The following is a 17,878-nucleotide window of genomic DNA, read 5'->3' on the forward strand; positions in this document are numbered from 1 at the left end:
TACAGTAGAGGTTTCCCTTAACCCTACCCTAAAATCCCTTTGCTCTTGTGTTTTATGTATATAAAAGGAGGAAAGCATCAAGACAGAATTTGAAAATCTTCCCAGAATGATTTTTTATTGTTTGTAATAAGATGAAGTTTAAGAAATTGATTGATGTCACTAGTTCTCCAAGAATTCTCTGAAAACTTACTATATCAAGACATCTTTCAAAAAAAAAAAAAAAATCAATGTTTACCAGGATAGTGCAAAAAAATTTTTTATTACTCATATTCAACACTTTCTATGAGTTTCATTGGAGGTGGGGAGTGGGGTCAAGCTTCTATAAATCCATTCTCTGAACAGCAATAGATTCCAGATGATATAGTGATGCCCATGCATGCATGCATACATATGTATTATCATCTTCCCATTAAAGAATAGCTTCATTCCTCCATAATTCTTATGTTGCAGTAGAGAAAATGATTAATATAGACTCCTGTTCATCTTATCAATACTATGAACAAGTCACTTAATCTCTGAATTTTTTCTTTTAATTGGCAGATTTTTGTTTTTCAATTGTGTCCAACTCCTCATGACCCTACTTGGAGTTTTCTTGGCAAAGATAACTGAAGTGATTTACCTTTTCCTTATCCAGCTCATTTTATACATGAGGAAACTAAGGTATATAGGGTGAAGTGACTTGCCCAGGATCATACAACTAGTAAGAGTCTGAGGCCAGATTGAAAGAAGGAAGAAAATCTACTTGACTCCAGGCTCTAGCCATTGTGCCACCTATCTCCCCCTTATTGACAGGATGAGGTTAATAATAACTGCTTGGCTACATTCATTTAGCAAGGATTAATATGATAATGTATTGTAAAAGCATCTGAATCAATAGCATGTTATGTAAAGGTACATGTTCATGTACAGAAAGGCCAAAAAAAAAAAATTTTGGCTACTTTATGTATGACCAACCACATCTAACATTGTATTTGTTCTAGGAATCATATTTTAGGGACCATATTGATAAGGTAGAGAACATAAAGGAAAACAATCAGGATGATGAAAATTCTCAGTTCATGCTATATGAAGATCAGTTGACGAAAATTGGATTATAGGGGGAAAGGACAATTTCTTATTTTTTAATATAAATTTTGATTGAAGTATTTTGCTTCCATATTGTTTATATTGCCCTTTTTTGCTCCTTTATATTCAAAATTGTCATCATTGTTTATAGTCATATCACATTCATGTATCACAATTTTGCTACCATTCCCTCATCAACAGAAATTTGCTTTGTTTCCAGTTATTTGCTTTTCCAAAAAGTGTTGGTCTCTCATATATATATAAACATTTCTCGTTTAGTTTGACACCACTGCAGCCTGAAATTTTTTATCTCCATCTTTTGTCATCTCTGCCAATTTGCTAATGAGGTAAAAGCTCAGGGATTTTTTTGTGGAGGCTTTTTTGTGGGGGGACTGGAGGAAGGATTGTACATTTCTCCTATGTTAATGTTTTAGAATATTCGTTTATGCAGTTAGTTTGCAATACTTCCTTTAATCACTTTGTTCATATCCTTAACCAATCATATATTGAAGAATGGCTTTTGTTCTTAAATTTTTCTTGGTTGAAATATGGTTTGTATATCAAACCCTTCTCAGAAAACTTGATGCAAATATTTCTTTTCTCAGGCAACCATTTTACCATTTGTGACAAATGCTGAAAAGTTGGGTTTCCACAAATTGTTGCAAGTTTTGAGGTTGTATGGGATAGTGGGTACTACTGACCAAGAGGTTTTCAGAATGAGAGTTAAGTGATCAGAACAATAAAGTGATCAATAGAAACCTTGAACAAACAAGGATTTGGAGAACTAGAAGATACAGGTGAATTAAGCCAATCAGAAAGAATTTTGTGATTTTGAGAAAACTAAAAACTTAAGATAACCCAATCAGCCCAAACTAGTTAGATCAATGACTTGACCAAACCACTATTGCACCTACTTAATAGGTTATTTGAATATTAAACCACACACCCCATAGAAGGAGTTTTCTGCCATTTTTGAACATGGGATGTATAATGAGGGAGGAGGAATGTGTATATGTATATATGTATATATACACACACAAATATATATTTAGAGGAAATATGTAGTGGACATATCAGAAAGATTGTAACAGAAGAAAAGGACCAGCCCATTCTCTGAAGGAAGGTATTGTGCCAAACTAGAAAGTATAAAGTTTTTCCTACTTCTGTGCTTGCGGCTCCCTCTTCCTGAAGAGGAGTGAGTCCTACTTCTGGCCAGAAACATTAAGATGATTCCTTAAGATCCTTCTTTAATAAATTTTCCCCAATATCTGATTTTCAGTGTCAAGAGTGTATTTTTTAAATCCTTCAAATAAAATGTTACTATTTTTTCTTTGTAGTTTGATTGGTATGGCATTAAGTCTATTGTTAAATCTAAAATTAATTTTGGTAATATTGCCATTTTCATTATACCGGTAAGGCCCAACCACAAGTAGTAGTATTTAAGGGTCTTTCTTCTATTTGCTTGTATACATGTGCTTTGGTAGATTGGTAGATTGGATTTCAGATATTTTATACATTTTGTAGTTGTTTTGAATGGGACTTCCCTTCAGTTCTGGCCTCCTGGGTCTTGTTAAAATTATATGAAAATCTGGGTTGTTATTTTTTAACCTGAAATTGTACTGAAATTATTGTCATAATTACTTTGCTTGCCAGTTCCTTAGAAGTAAATGATCATTTCATCAGTAAAAGGGATCATTTTACCTTTTTTTTTTTTTTTTTGCTTATCTTTATTTTATTTTATTTTTATTTATTGTAATTGCTAGAATTTCTAGACTTAAATAATGAGGGAATGGAGCATCTTTGTTTAAGTTTTATTTTTACTGGGTAAGCTTCTAGTATTTCCTAATTGCATGTTAGGATGGATCTGGAATGATTAAATCATTCAAATAACTTTATCCTCTTATTTAAAGGACACCTTAAGGAAGTGAGAATGTTTCAGTCAATTACTCAAAAACTTTAGACCATGTGCATCTACTGGAGTTGCACAGAAAATTATTCTGATTAACTGGTGAAACTGATATATCCTAAAGATCATCTATAAAATGTCAAACCAATTCAGTACAAAGGAATTAGATCAAGGAAGAGCCAGCAAAGAGTATGGTAGCAAGGAAGGAGATTAAGAAGTATAGGAAGTATAGTTAGCAAGAAGAACACAGGCATTTCCATAGCATTTACTATATGCCCAAATATTTTACAAACATCTCATTTGATTCTTACAACAACCTGCAAAGTAGATGCCATTATTATTCCCATTTTACAAGTGAGGAATTGGAATTAAATGACTTGCCCAGAGTCACTCATCAAATAAAGGTATGAGATAGGATTTAAATTCAGGTCTTACTGACCCCAGACCCAGAGTTCTATCCACAATACCACCTTAGGTGAGAAGGAGGAGGAAGAAGGGAAAAGTAGGAGAGTGGCAGCTCAAGCTTGGGATGGAGGAAAATCTTGTGAGTTTTGAAAGATGCAGAGAATTTAGGCTTTTCTATCTGCCTCCACAGCATTCCACAGAACAACTAGTGGCAGTATCTGCTTCAGGAGCCAACAACAGACTCATTTGGTAGATTCACGAGTACACAAACTACCTAGCAAAAATGCTACAAAAGGCCTAAACGTAAATTTCTTGAACACCCCCACAAAAAAGAGAAAATAACTTCCAGCCACCTGGAGCTGAGACAAAGTACCCGTATTCTGTCGACTCAGTCATCAGTGTGAAGGAAATAACATTTTATGTGTATCGAATCCCCCGAGGCAACTCTATGCATTTTTGAAGAACATTTTCAGTAAGCTTCTATTTAGCACATACTGGACTGAGAAGTTGTAGAACAGTGTTTGTAGAGTGAATTTTCTTACTGGGAATTGCCAACACCCACTGATGAAATCACAAGTCCATACTCCCCATTCCTATCCCCTCCCCCACCCTCTCGACCCTAACCAATGCCAAGTATAAATACTCTGTTAGGCACTGGGATACTAAGACAAAATAAAGAAATAGTACTTGTCCTCAAGAAGATTACATTATACTTAGCCGGAAAAAAGAAAGTAATCACAAAATATATACAAAGTAAATGTAAAGCAATTTTAGTGTGGAATAGGGCTGTAAATACAAAGTAATTTTCTTCTCAGGGAAGAATACATAAGAGTGTAAGAAGTTGGCAGTTCGTTAATCTGATGACAGTTATCTGCAAACATTTGAAAGGCTGTTATAGAAAGGGGATTAAATGACTTTACCTAGGCCCCGAACTAGAAGCAAAGGTGCTCATTTTAGTTTGATATAAGGAAAGAACTAGTGATTTCTAAAAAGCCCTTCATTCCTTCTGGAGTGCTTGCCCTCGTTATTTAATCTGCCTCCCCAGATGCTCAGGGTCTCCGCAGGCAGACACTGAACTCCCCGGCACTCCCAGAGCGTGCTCTTCATCCATAGCTAGCCCACCCCAAACTGTGTCCCCTGGTGTTTCCCAGGCTCTCTGCCTCTGACTTTAGTCCTTGAAGCTGCTTCTTTCTGCGCATAAGTGTCTGTGTATCTGTGTCTGACAGTATGTCTGCTGGATGCGGCATCCAGGAGTTCCCCTTCCAAGTTATGTTGGCTGGTGTGGGAATGAAAACGGGGAACTAGGGGTAGAGAAAATCCTCTTGTTGCCTTTCGGTAACTGCATGGGGTCCTCTTTCAGCACCACCTTCCACTCCACACACCTTAACTCTTTCAGCTGTGCCTTTCTCTAGGCCTTCGCCCAGGTGGGGGAAACTGATTCTCCCAACCAATCACAATAGTTTTACTCTATGATGTCAAATGCCTCTATCCAATAGCCAAAATTCTAAAATTCCTGTCAATTTCATTAAGCAATTACCTCATACTCCAGCTTGGGGTTATGGGAAAGTCCATCAATACTTCTGTTCCTTCAGTATCCAGTTGTCTTGATTTATGTCTTGCCATTGGATCCAAATGGAGACCTTGTACAACCCTCCTTCAAATCCAATTCACTTGCATGAAATGGTCTCACTTCCCTGATGTCAAGGATCTAATAAAAATAGATCCAATATAGAGAACAGATAGAGGACTGGACTTGGAGCCAGGAAGACCTGACTGAGCTCATATGCTGCCCCAAACTCTTAACAGCTGTGTAATCCTGAGCAGATCACATTAACCTCCCAGGCTCATTCTCCTTATGTGTAGTTAGAGCATAATAACACTACCTGTGAGCATCAAATGAGCTAATATGTGTAACATGTAATATGCAAACTATAAAGCAACATCATTATCATTATTTACACAGAGTGAGATGTAGATGTAATGTGAAAAATGGAGGAGGTACTCAGATTCAGAAAATAAATAACCATTGAAAAACTAAGATATTTGCATTGGAGAAAAAATTGTAGATGGCACAGTAGATAGAATGCCAGTCTGGAGTCAGAAGTTCAAATTTGACCGTGGATACTAGTTGTGTGAATCTAGGCAAGTCATTTAACTCTATTTGCCTCAGTTTCTTCATCTGTAAAATAAGCTAGAGAAGGAAATGGAAAACCATTCCAGTCTCTTTGCAAAGCACTCTGCAAATAACTTATTTGAGCTTTATAACAACCATATTTCGCTATTATTATGTAATAGGTGCTGTTATTATCTGAAAGAAACTGAGGTAAAGATTAAATGACTTATGCAGGGTCACACAACTAAACAAGTGTATGAAGCAGGATTTGAATTTAGCTCTTCCTGACTCTCAACCTATCCACTCACTCAGGGTAAGAACTCTTAATCTTAAACAGTAGTTGATCAGTTAAAATGGGATAGGAGGAAGAAGAGAGAGAAAAGATATGGCCTTTGGCATATGGCATTTTTAGAAGTAGCTTGCTTTGATAGAAAAACAAAAGATCATTGAGTTAACTGTACTAAAATACAGTTGGTCATAGATTAAAATACAGTGGACATAGTTGTAGTAGAATTCCTTAAGAAATAAGGATTCACAGCAGGATGATTTCAGAAAGGCTTGGAAAGACTTACATGAACTGATGCTAAGTGATGTGAGTAGAACCAAGAGAACATTGTACACAGCAACAGTAAGACTATGATCAATTCTGATGAACAGGGATCTTTTAAATAATGAGGTGATTCAGGCCAATTCCAATAGACTTCTGATAGAGAGAGCCATCCGCATCCAGAGAGAGAACTATGGAGACTGAATGTGGATCACAAAATAGTATTTTCATCTTTTTTGTTGTTTGCTTGCTTTTTTTTTCTCATTTTTTTTCCTTTTTTGATCTGATTTTTCTTGTGCAGCATGACAAACATGGAAATGTGTAAAAAAGAATTCCACACCAGAGAACTTTATAAATATGTATACACATATTGGATCTAACATGTATTTCAACATATTTAACATGTATTGGACTACCTGCCATGTGGGGGAGGAAGTGGGAGAAAGAAGGAGAAAATTTGCAACAAAAGGTTATGCAAGGGTCAATGTTGGAAAAATTACCCATGCATATGCTTTGTAAATAAAAAGCTTTAATTAATTTTAAAAAAAAAAGAATTGCACATGTTTAACATATATTGTATTACTTGCTCTCAAAGGGAGGGGATGGAGAGAAGAAAGGGAGAAAAAAATTTGAAACATTTTGCAAGAGTGAATGTTGAAAACTATGCATATATTTTGAAAATAAAAAGCTGAAAAAAGAGATAAGGATTCATTCTGTCACATCCTAAGAATCATATTGGGTCTAGGCTTTTCAAAACAATTCTGTTCCATTTATCAAATGAAAGGAATTCTCCAAAGAATGAATTTGATTTTGTTTTGTTGAAGTTTTAGGAAGAATAAACATTTACATGAATGTTAAATAGTTTTCCATAAATTTTTTTCCATTCAGTATTTTCATATTGAGAAAGAAAAAACAAAATTATTTTTTAAAAAAGAGAGAATAAGAAAAACTCTATTAAGGGAACTAAACAATTTTAGGCTTAGTTTTCCTTTATCAAAAAGGCTATAAGTCTATGCTCTTGTTAATATATCAAAGTAGCCTTAAAATAGTGAAAATCCTACCACTGTCACAAACTTTAATAATAAACTTCTTTTTCAGGTTAAAAGCACTATTGTCTCTCATTTTTTAATATGGTAAAAACCTCTACAATAGCTCTTTGTAAATGTACCTGCCAATTTTTACTAACATCAACTCTTGGATCATTTCATTTTGATAAAATTCATTGAGTTTCTTTGACTAAGGAAATCAGAGCCATTCCTGATACCATTCACTAAACCAATGAACAGACTCTTTTTGTTTTTCTTATTATAAGGTTTCCTCACTATTCATAGGTATAGCCATACTACAGGATGTGACTGTCCTTGGACAATGGGCTACTGTCAAGGGTTTTTTAAAGGATTTTAGAAGTACTTTGCATGTATTCATTTATTTGATTTAGACCACAGAGTACATATGCAGATGACACTGGGTTCCATTGATTAATGGACTCCAGACAAACATTTTTATCCTATTTACATAAAGAACCCCTCCCAAAAAAATTTTAAGATATAATTAGTTACCTTATCCATTGGCCTATATGGTACCAGTTGGAGAAAAGAAGAAATAGCAAGTCAGCCACAAATGTTAGGCAATAAGAAAAATTGATTAGAAGGTTGGAATAAATGTAAACTATTGTTTACAAACTCCACCAAAAAAACAAAAAGCAAGTTCAAACCTTCAACACTTCTCACTTAATTTATTACAATAATATCCTAAATGGTCTCCCTGCTTCCAGTCTCTCCCCATTTCAGTCCATCCTTCGCAAAATACCAAATTGATATTTCTGAAACAGATTTCTGAAACACCTGCACTCTCAAAAATCTTGAATGATTTTCTGGTGTCTCTAAAAAATCTTCAGCCTGGCATTTAAAGGTCATCTACAATCTGATTCTCACTTACCTTTCCATTTTCATTTCATATTAATCTTTTTCACATTTTTTTTCAATTGCAGTCAAACTGAGCTATTAGGCATTCCACATACAATATTCTATTGTCTGCCTCTTCTCTTTTCCTTATGCTTAGAATGCACTCCTTGCCCACTTTTGACTTAAAGGATAACCCAACTTCCTTCAAGGCATACACATATCTGCTGCCATTTCCTAGAACAGGCCTTCTTGATCCCTTCCCCCAGTCCCCAACTCCATTCATTAACACTTTCTCCCTCTTGAAATTGTTTTGTATTATTTTGTTTGGTGGGGAAGGGAGTTGATAGACATTTCTCATTAATAGATTTCCACCTCTATCATAGTTAGGAAATCACGGAAGTATGAGAGGCAAGTAAGGAAACAAAAAGTATTGAAATCTTTAAAGAAGTTCAAAATAGTTCTACAGTCAAGCTTGATGGGACTTAATTACTATCTACCTCCATATAGAGAACAGGTAATTTAGGGTTTTTTTTTTTTAATCAAGTTAACCAATTCTCTCCCCTACCCCCATAAAACTAGTTTTATATATTGTTTATTTATATGGTTTTATTTAGTAGTTTGATGATTTTTTTAAGCTTTCAATTTTCTTACCCTCTTCTTTAGTTTTCAGGATTTCTATTTTGGTATTTAATAGGCTATTTTAAATTTGTTCTTTTTCTAGTTTTTTTTTAAGTGAATGCTCAATTTACTGACCTGCTCTTTCTCTTTTTATTGATGTGAGAATTTAGAAATATAAATGTTCCCTTAAGTTCTACTTTGGTTGAATCCCACAAATTTTGTTGTTATTATTTTTAATGAAATTATTGATTGTTTCTTTAATTCTTTTTTTTTGACCCATTTATTCTTAAGAATTAGATTATTTAATTTCCAATTAATCTATGCTTCCACAGCCCTATATAATGTAATTTATATTGCATTATGGTCTGAAAAAAACATGCATCCAATATTTCTGCTTTTCTGCATTTATTTGTGAGGATTTTGTTTTGTTTTGTTTTTTGCCCTAATACATGGTCATTTTTGTGAGTGTGAAAATACAATATGCAGGTAAGAAATAGGGATATTTCTTTTTATTCCCTTTCAGCATTCTCCTGAAACCTATCACATTTAACTTTTCCAAAGTTCTATTCTTTCTTGTTTATTTTATGGTTCAATTTATCTAAGTCTAAGAATGGTAAATTGAGGTCCTCCACTAATATAGTTTTATTTTCTATTTCCTCCTGTAGTTCTTTTAACTTTTCCTTTAGGAATTTAGATGTTTTGCCATCTAGTATATATATTGCTTCATTGTCTAAAGTACTTTTTCAGCAAAATGCAGCTTCCTTAATTAACCAATTAGCATTTCTGGTTATGTCTCTTTTTACTTTTGTCTGAGATAATGATTGCTACTCCTTGCCTCTTTTACTTCAGCTGAAGCATAATAGATTCTATTCTAGCTCCTTATTTTAACTCTGGTTATGTCTTTTTGTTCAAGTGAACAATATATTGTTTGATTCCGGTTTCTGATTCATTCTTCTATACACTTCTGTTTCATGGATGAATTTATCCCATCTATATTTCTCTTCATCTTTTTCTCTTCTTTTTATCCTTTTTTTTAACCCTATCTCTTCCTGAAAAAAAAAAATCTGTTTACTTTTTTATTGCTGCCTTCCTTATTCTAACCTCCTTGGTTTTTTTTTTTTTTTTATAATAACTTTTTATTGACAGAACCCATGCCAGGGTAATTTTTTTACAACATTATCCCTTGCACTCACTTCTGTTCCGATTTTTCCCCTCCCTCCCTCCAACCCCTCCCCTAGATGGCAAGCAGTCCTATATATGTTAGATATGTTACAGTATATCCTAGATACAATATATGTTTGCAGAACCGAACAGTTCTCTTGTTGCACAGGGAGAATTGGATTCAGAAGGTAAAAATAACTCGGGAAGAAAAACAAAAATGCAAACAGTTTACATTCATTTCCCAGTGTTCTTTCTTGGGGTGTAGCTGCTTCTGTCCATCATTTATCCATTGAAACTCAGTTAGGTCTCTTTGTCAAAGAAATCCATTTCCATCAGAATACATCCTCATACAGTATCGTTGTTGAGGTATATAATGATCTCCTGGTTCTGCTCATTTCACTTAGCATCAGTTCATGTAAGTCTCTCCAAGCCTCTCTGTATTCATCCTGCTGGTCATTTCTTACAGAACAAAAATATTCCATAACATTCATATACCACAATTTACCCAGCCATTCTCCAATTGATGGGCATCCATTCAATTTCAAGTTTCTAGCCACTACAAACAGGGCTACCACAAACATTTTGGCACATACAGGTCCCTTTCCCTTCTTTAGTATTTCTTTGGGATATAAGCCCAGAAGTAACACTGCTAGATCAAAGGGTATGCACGGTTTGATAACTTTTTGGGCATAATTCCAGATTGCTCTCCAGAATGGTTGGATTCGTTCACAACTCCACCAACAATGCATCAGTGTCCCAGTTTTCCCGCATCCCCTCCAACATTCATCATTATTTTTTCCTGTTATCTTAGCCAATCTGACAGGTGTGGAGTGGTATCTCAGAGTTGTTTTAATTTGCATTTCTCTGATCAATAATGATTTGGAACACTCTTTCATATCAGTGGTAATAGTTTCAATTTCATCATCCAAAAATTGTCTGTTCATATCCTTTGACCATTTATCAATTGGAGAATGGCTTGATTTCTTATAAATTTGAGTCAATTCTCTATATATTTTGGAAATGAGACCTTTATCAGAACCTTTAACTGTGAAGATATTTTCCCAGTTTGTTTCTTCCCTTCTAATCTTGTTTGCATTAGTTTTGTTTGTACAAAGGCTTTTTAATTTAATATAATCAAAATTTTCTATTTTGTGTTCAATAATGGTCTCTAGTTCATCTTTGGTCACAAATTTCTTTCTCCTCCACAAGTCTGAGAGATAAATTATCCTATGATCCTCTAATTTCTATAACCTCCTTGTTAATACCACCTCCCTTTCTCTTAGCTTCTTTTCCTTCTCTTGCCCAACTCTGTGGTGGGCAAGTGTATCCTTCCCTTTTCAAAACAGTTCAGATAAGAGTGAGGTTTAAACTCTGCCTATTCCTTCTTATTCATTTTCCCCTCCATTGTAAATACTGCCCTTTTTATGTTTCCTCTATTACTATTATTTGATTTTAAAATTGTTTTGCTTTCTTTTTAAACTTATTTAGTAATTCTTGTTGGATTTAATCCCAATATGCATTTTTCTTTGAGGCTTTCCTTGTAGATATCTTCAAGTCATTGTCTTCAGAGTTTGTGTATTAATCTTCCCTATCATCATAGTAGAATTTTATAGTCAAGTTCTTTTTTTATGTCGTTGTTGTTGTTTGACCACTTTTCCAGCCTATTTCTTTTTACTTGATATTAGTCAGACTGTACTCACCTCAGGGAGGTGATTAGCCTAAGCTTCTGTAACTCTTTTGGGGATCCTGTAGGTTTTCAATGCTTCCAAGGTGTGTGATGCAAGGAGAGTTCTGGTCACTATCCTCTTACTACAAGCATTGTTCTTATCCAAATTGGGCCCCTGCTTCCTCATACCTACATTTCTCTCTTTCCTGGAACTATGATTTAGAAAAGGATAATGGGCAAAGGAACTGCCAAATGATTTCTGGTCCTGCACCCAGTGCTAGCACAGTTTCTTATAATCTTCTTCTGACCAGCTGTTCAATACCCTTATTCTCCATGGGCACTGGGTGCTCTGCTACTACTATTCCAAACATCATTGTTGCTGCCATATCCACCTCCACACTGGAAAAGGCTGGTGCCTCTTCTTCTGCACTACCCTCCTGCCCAATTTCTATCCTAGTAGCCACAGATTTCTTTTTCTATCCTCTTAAGCTGTTCATTAGTGGGAAATGACTCACTATGACCTCTTTTTTTTTCTATCCCACTCAAAATTCAACATACTGGGTTTATTACAAGTTGTATATAGGCTTGAGTTGGGAGAGCAGAGCAGAAACACTCACTGCCTTCTGCAATCTTGGTTTCAACTCCTCTTTTCTTCTTAAAAGTTTAAATATGCTCCATAATTACCATTTCATTCTTCTTCATGAACCCAGCAGACATCTCTCCCCCTCCCTTACCCTAAAGACACTGTCAAGATCCTTAGAGGATGGGTGAATATGTATCTAAAAGTTGTGAGCAGTTATTTGTTTCTGATTCAATTTAGTCATCCTCCTATTGTCAATGTATTAAGAGGTTAATTAAATTGGAAGAAACAACTGAATGTGTTTTATGGGACAGTTATGGCATGCTCAGGATACTGTATAAGCAATAAAGTTGAAAAGCAAGTGCTTTCACCTGCTCACCATGAGTATAAATGGTTCAATTAAACAGACCTTAAAAAGAGAATTGTCTCTTTCTCCACTATAAATTTATGAGGAGTTTTAAAAGTTTTTCATCTGTTGATCCTTTGGAGGTCTTTCAGCCCTTTTACTTTAGAAGATTTTTCCAAATTTATTTTCTTTTCCCCTCTTATCCATCGCATTTCATTGTCTTGATGAACAAAGAAGAACTTTAGGCACTGACCTTGAATTAAAGGTAGGCATCGATAGAGAGGAAAGCCAAAAAGACCTTGTCTCACATATGCTGACTGTGTGACCTAGGGCAAAAATCATTTTATACCTTAGTACTTTAGACCCCAGCTTCTTAAATTGTGGTTTGTGATGCCATAATGGGATCCTGTAACTGAATGTAGGAGTAGCAAAATTATGATTTATTATCAGTAAATATTTGATTTGTTTACCTATTTTATATACCAATGTACCCAGGGTCATAATAATTTTGGAGGTAACAAAGAGTCATGAGTGGAAAAAATTTAAGAACATCTGCTTTAGGATACAATCTAAGATGACAAGGTACAATTCAGGTGGCAACTTGCATTGGGAACCAAATGTGAATTCTAGGTCCAATTCTACCATGAACTGGCTATGTATCTATGAGGCATACTGACTCCCCATCTCCCTGTTGCTTCATCTTTAAAATGAAAGAGTTTAATTAGAAGAATGAGCTTTAGAGTACTTTCCAGCACAAAAGTTTCATAATCCTGGGTTATTTTCTAGCAATGTGACTCAATCTAATCAACAATTCAAAAAAGTGTCTGGCACTTTTTAGCTTTAGCTTCCACAGTCCTCAGCCTTGCTTGAAAAAGATAGTAAATAATCACTTGGACCTTTTTTCATGCTTAGCTAGGAAACAGTCCAAGTAGACGGCAAGTATTAAAACATGGGCTGGATCCAATAATCCCTTCAATAGGATAGCCTGTCACAGTCTGCCTAGCAGCCTGCTCATTGTATTTCAGCGGGATCTGGAAGCCTTTTAAAAATGACCATAAAGGGAGAATTACCTTGAAAATGGGCCAGAAGATATTTGAATCATTATATTAACAGAACTTTCTTGTACAGAGGGAACATTCTGTCCTTCTATTGAGAAATAAAAGATAAATTCTAGTTTAAAAAACAAATAGACAAAAGAAACAAAAACCAAAGTATAGAATTGCTCCATTTTCCAAGACCCAATGATACCAAGTGAAGGCATTTTGAAGCTTTCTATCCTTAGTTGAGTTGGGTGATTATCACAGAGATAAATGTGACCGAGCATGACCTTGCCTAATTAATTAACTCATGGTTAGAAAGTACTCTCAGTTCCCTAAATAAAAGGAACAATGGGCATTCAGCTAATTATGATCCTGGCTCAATAGCTGAGCTAATTAAGTTGAGAATTTTGGGCTTTCTGACAGTTTTCACAAAAGTGATGAATTCAAAAGAGAGCCTCAAGGGAAGCAAATGTCAGATACTTTATAGTTCAGTACTGAGGACTAATCAGTTTGAGAATTGTAAGTCAACAGTAGTGTCCCCAGAAAAATAGGAACTCCCATGGGTCAATGCTGGGAATTAAGCATGATATCCCTTATCAGGCAAATTGGTTTATTGGAGTCATAAATCATTCATGGGTATTTGAATAGGTCACTTGAAATTTTCGGCACTCTCCCAAAGTAAGATTAGGTTCCTACAAACAAAAAGAAAACAAGTCACTTTAGTCTCTGTTTTGTTTTGGGGTTTTAATGTTGTTATTATTATTATTGTCATTGTTTTGTTTTGTTTTGAATTTATAAAAACAAGGGAAGGGTAAGATATAGAACTGGCATTTCCTTTAAGATCATCTAGTCTAACCCCTTCATTTTATAGATAAAAAAACTGAGACCAGTGAGATTAAGTGTCTTGCTCAAGGTTAGGGTTCTAGAGATAAAATTATAATAATCTCTCCTTTCCCCTTTCCAAGCTCTTTATATCCAGAAACAAGCAAAAAAAAAAAAAATTCCAGAATAGAAATCTTTGCCTTCAGGGCAAGAGTCAGAAACTCTCCCTACTTCTCTCACTTGTGGTTGTTATTTGTCCTTTTTGGAAGAGGACCAATGATATCATGAGGTGATGTATTAATTTGTAGTTGCATTGGATTTAAGTGAAGCAGAGATGTACAAAGTCATCAGCCTCACTCTCTCTTCCAGAGTCCTAAGTTCGATGGCAAAACAAAGGTGAAAATGATGGTGAATATCCCAGAATGCATTGGTGTCTTTGATGTCTGATTCCATAGCCCCTGCTTTGGTACTTTATGGCAGTGGGAGCAAATTGCTCTCACCTGCCCTTTCCTTCAGTGTAGAGGGCTGAAACTCTGAAAAGGTGTACTTGAATCTAAGATAGCAAAGCGCTTAAGGCTAATTACCTATTCAATGTGAGATAATGGCTCTATATACATATATTTAGATGATATGGGGATGTGATGGCTCTCCTCAGGATTGGCTTGTTGAATGTGTTGTGATGAGGTAATTCAAGGCAAGAATTGGAGAGCAAAGGGAGAAGGTCAGAGTTGCTCTGCCACAGCACGATCAGGGGAGAGACTTCAGGCTCCGGACTTCAGAGTCCAGGATTCATTTTTAATGAGACGAGTGACAGCTGGCCTGCCTCTTTCACTTCTCCTCCTAAAGACCAAGGAGTTTGACTGATGCTGACTCTGACTGTTCCTGAGGCCCTCCAGAGAGCTAGCTTGGACATTATACTCCAGAGGGAGTCTTCATGAATTTGGGGGTAGACACTCCACTAATTGACTGAGAGATTCATGACCTGTGGTTACCCTCAATCTGTCTTAGCCCATCGGCAAAGGCAGTTTTACCTAGATGTGGCCAGTGCACAAGTTACAGCTTCTTGGAACCACAAATAAGAATTGGGTGAGAGATGGACACCAAAGGTAGTAAACTGCTCTGAAAAAGGCTCAGCAAGCCCTCACACTACAGACTCTAGTATTCTTTCAGCACTGCTATACATCCTACTTGTGGGGTTGCCTCTCACTTGTAGTTAATTGCAAAATAAATAGTTTGACTATTTCATTTTGCTGTGGTAGCTCCACTACAAAGTAAAAACTTCTCAGGGTAATATTCAAACCTGCATATCTCATATGTCTTCACAATTTTTTTTTTTACTTAATTTACTTAATTGAACTGATTGAACATACTTGAATGAAACTGAAGGTGGAGGATATTGGATATAAAAGTTTTAATTATTCAATTTGGTCATCTACATTCTATTCCACCATAGTAACTACTCTCCAAACACCAACTGAGGTATTTACCACAAGGAAGACTTTTTTTCTGCTTATTATCACTAGAAAAAATGGTGAATATTTATTTAGATCCTATTGGGGCCACCTACATTTCCTGCTTGCAGTATAGAATTCTCTCTATTCCCTTTCTATTAGCTAATAAGAGCTTTTCTCCCTGAGTTTATATGTATACATATACATGCATATACAAACATATATGTGTTATTTTCACATTATTAATCCCTCAAGCATCATTAATTTTGGAAAAGCCTCAGAGGCACATGAGTTTGCCAGTCCCTTGTAACAGTTAATACATGCCAGGCCCCAGGGGAATTTCTTGCGGCTGACACAATCTTTATTGTTTTCCTTCAGCTTTTCTTTGATCAGTTTTCTTGACTCTAGCTGTAGTTGTTTAATTAGTGAATAAGAAACAAGAATAAGAGTATCAGAGTATATCACGCTTTCTGTGGCTGGCAAAACTGGGATAAAATCAGTAGTAGGGAAATTTGATCTCTGCTTACTTCTGGCTCTCTTCTTTTGCAAGCTTCTCAAATTAGCATTTCTTTTTGTCTCCACACACCTATACCCCACACCACTGGGGGGGAAAAAGAGGAAAAATATAACCCTCCTAAGATGAATGTACTAGGTGCCTAATCTGACACATTCACAGATCTCCACCAACTCTTTTTACATGGAGCATGCTGGGAAGATAACTCCTTGGAGAATCATCATAACAGATGAAGGAAGTGGCTCAGAGACACTGTGAAATTTATATGGACATTTTGTAACTGGTTCCAGTTGGCTGCCCACACATTTAGGAGGAGTCTTTTTCTATTTGCTACATCTTCAAAAAGGATCAGAATCAGCTTCAGCAAGGGGTATGTTAATAAATGTTTAATAACAAGTTCTCCAAGGAGGGAAATTGTATATGATATACTTTTAAGTTTAATTTTCATTATTAACATTATCTCCATCATTATCTTAAGACAACAAAGTCAACAAGACAATAAATTCAAACCTTGATCTGTAGTTTGGTGGTTTCTGGAGTATAAATTCTCTCTCTCTCTCTTTCTCTTTCTCTCTCTTTTTTAACCTTTTTAGAATTTTCAACACTTACCCTTGCAAAATCTTATATTCCAAAATTTTTTTCTCCCTCCTTTCCCCCTCCCCCCTCCCCTAGATGGCAAGTAATCCAATATATATGTTAAAAATGTGTAATTCTTCTATACATATTTCCAGAGTTATCATGTTGCACAAGAAAAATCAGATCAAAAAGGAAAAAAATGAGAAAGAAAACAAAATACAAGCAAACAACAACAAAAAAAGTGAAAATATTATGTTGTGATCCTCAGTTCCCACAATCTCTCTCTGGATGCAAATGGCTCTCTCCATCACAAAACCATTAGAACTGGCTTAAATAACCTCATTGTTGAAAAGAGCCATGTCCATCCATCAGTGTTTCTACTGGGCTTATACCCCAAAGAGATACTAAAGAAGGGAAAGGGACCTGTATGCGCCAAAATGTTTGTGGCAGCCCTGTTTGTAGTGGCTAGAAGCTGTAAAATGAATGCATGCCCATCAATTGGAGAATGGCTGGGTAAATTGTGGTATATGAACGTTATGGAATATTATTGTTCTGTAAGGAATGACCAGCGGGATGAATACAGAGAGGACTGGCGAGACTTACATGAACTGATGCTAAGTGAAATGAGCAGAACCAGGAGATCATTATATACCTCAACAATGATACTGTTTGAGGATGTATTCTGATGGAAGTGGATCTCTTCGATAAAGAGAGCTTTAATTGATCAAAGATGGACAGAAGCAGCTACACCCAAAGAAAGAACACTGGGAAATGAATACAAACTGCTTGCATTTTTGTTTTTCTTCCCGGGTTATTTATACCTTCTGAATCCAATTCTCCCTGTGCAACAAGAAAACTGTTCGGTTCTGCACACATATATTGTATCTAGGATATACTGTAACTTATTCAACATGTGAAGGACTGCTTGCCATTTGGGGAAGGGGGTGAAGGGAGGGAGGGGAAAAATTGGAACAGAAGTGAATGCAAGGGATAATGCTGTAAAAAATTACCCTGGCGTGAGTTCTATCAATAAAAAGTTATTAAAAAAGAAAAGAGCCATGTCCATTAGAATTTGTCATCACATAATTTTGTTGTTGACATATACAATGTTCTCTTGGTTCTACTTGCTTCACTTAACATCAGTTCATGTAAGTCTCTCTAGGT

Source organism: Antechinus flavipes, chromosome 2 (genome assembly GCF_016432865.1).
Source record: "Antechinus flavipes isolate AdamAnt ecotype Samford, QLD, Australia chromosome 2, AdamAnt_v2, whole genome shotgun sequence".
In the NCBI taxonomy this organism is placed as follows: domain Eukaryota; kingdom Metazoa; phylum Chordata; class Mammalia; order Dasyuromorphia; family Dasyuridae; genus Antechinus; species Antechinus flavipes.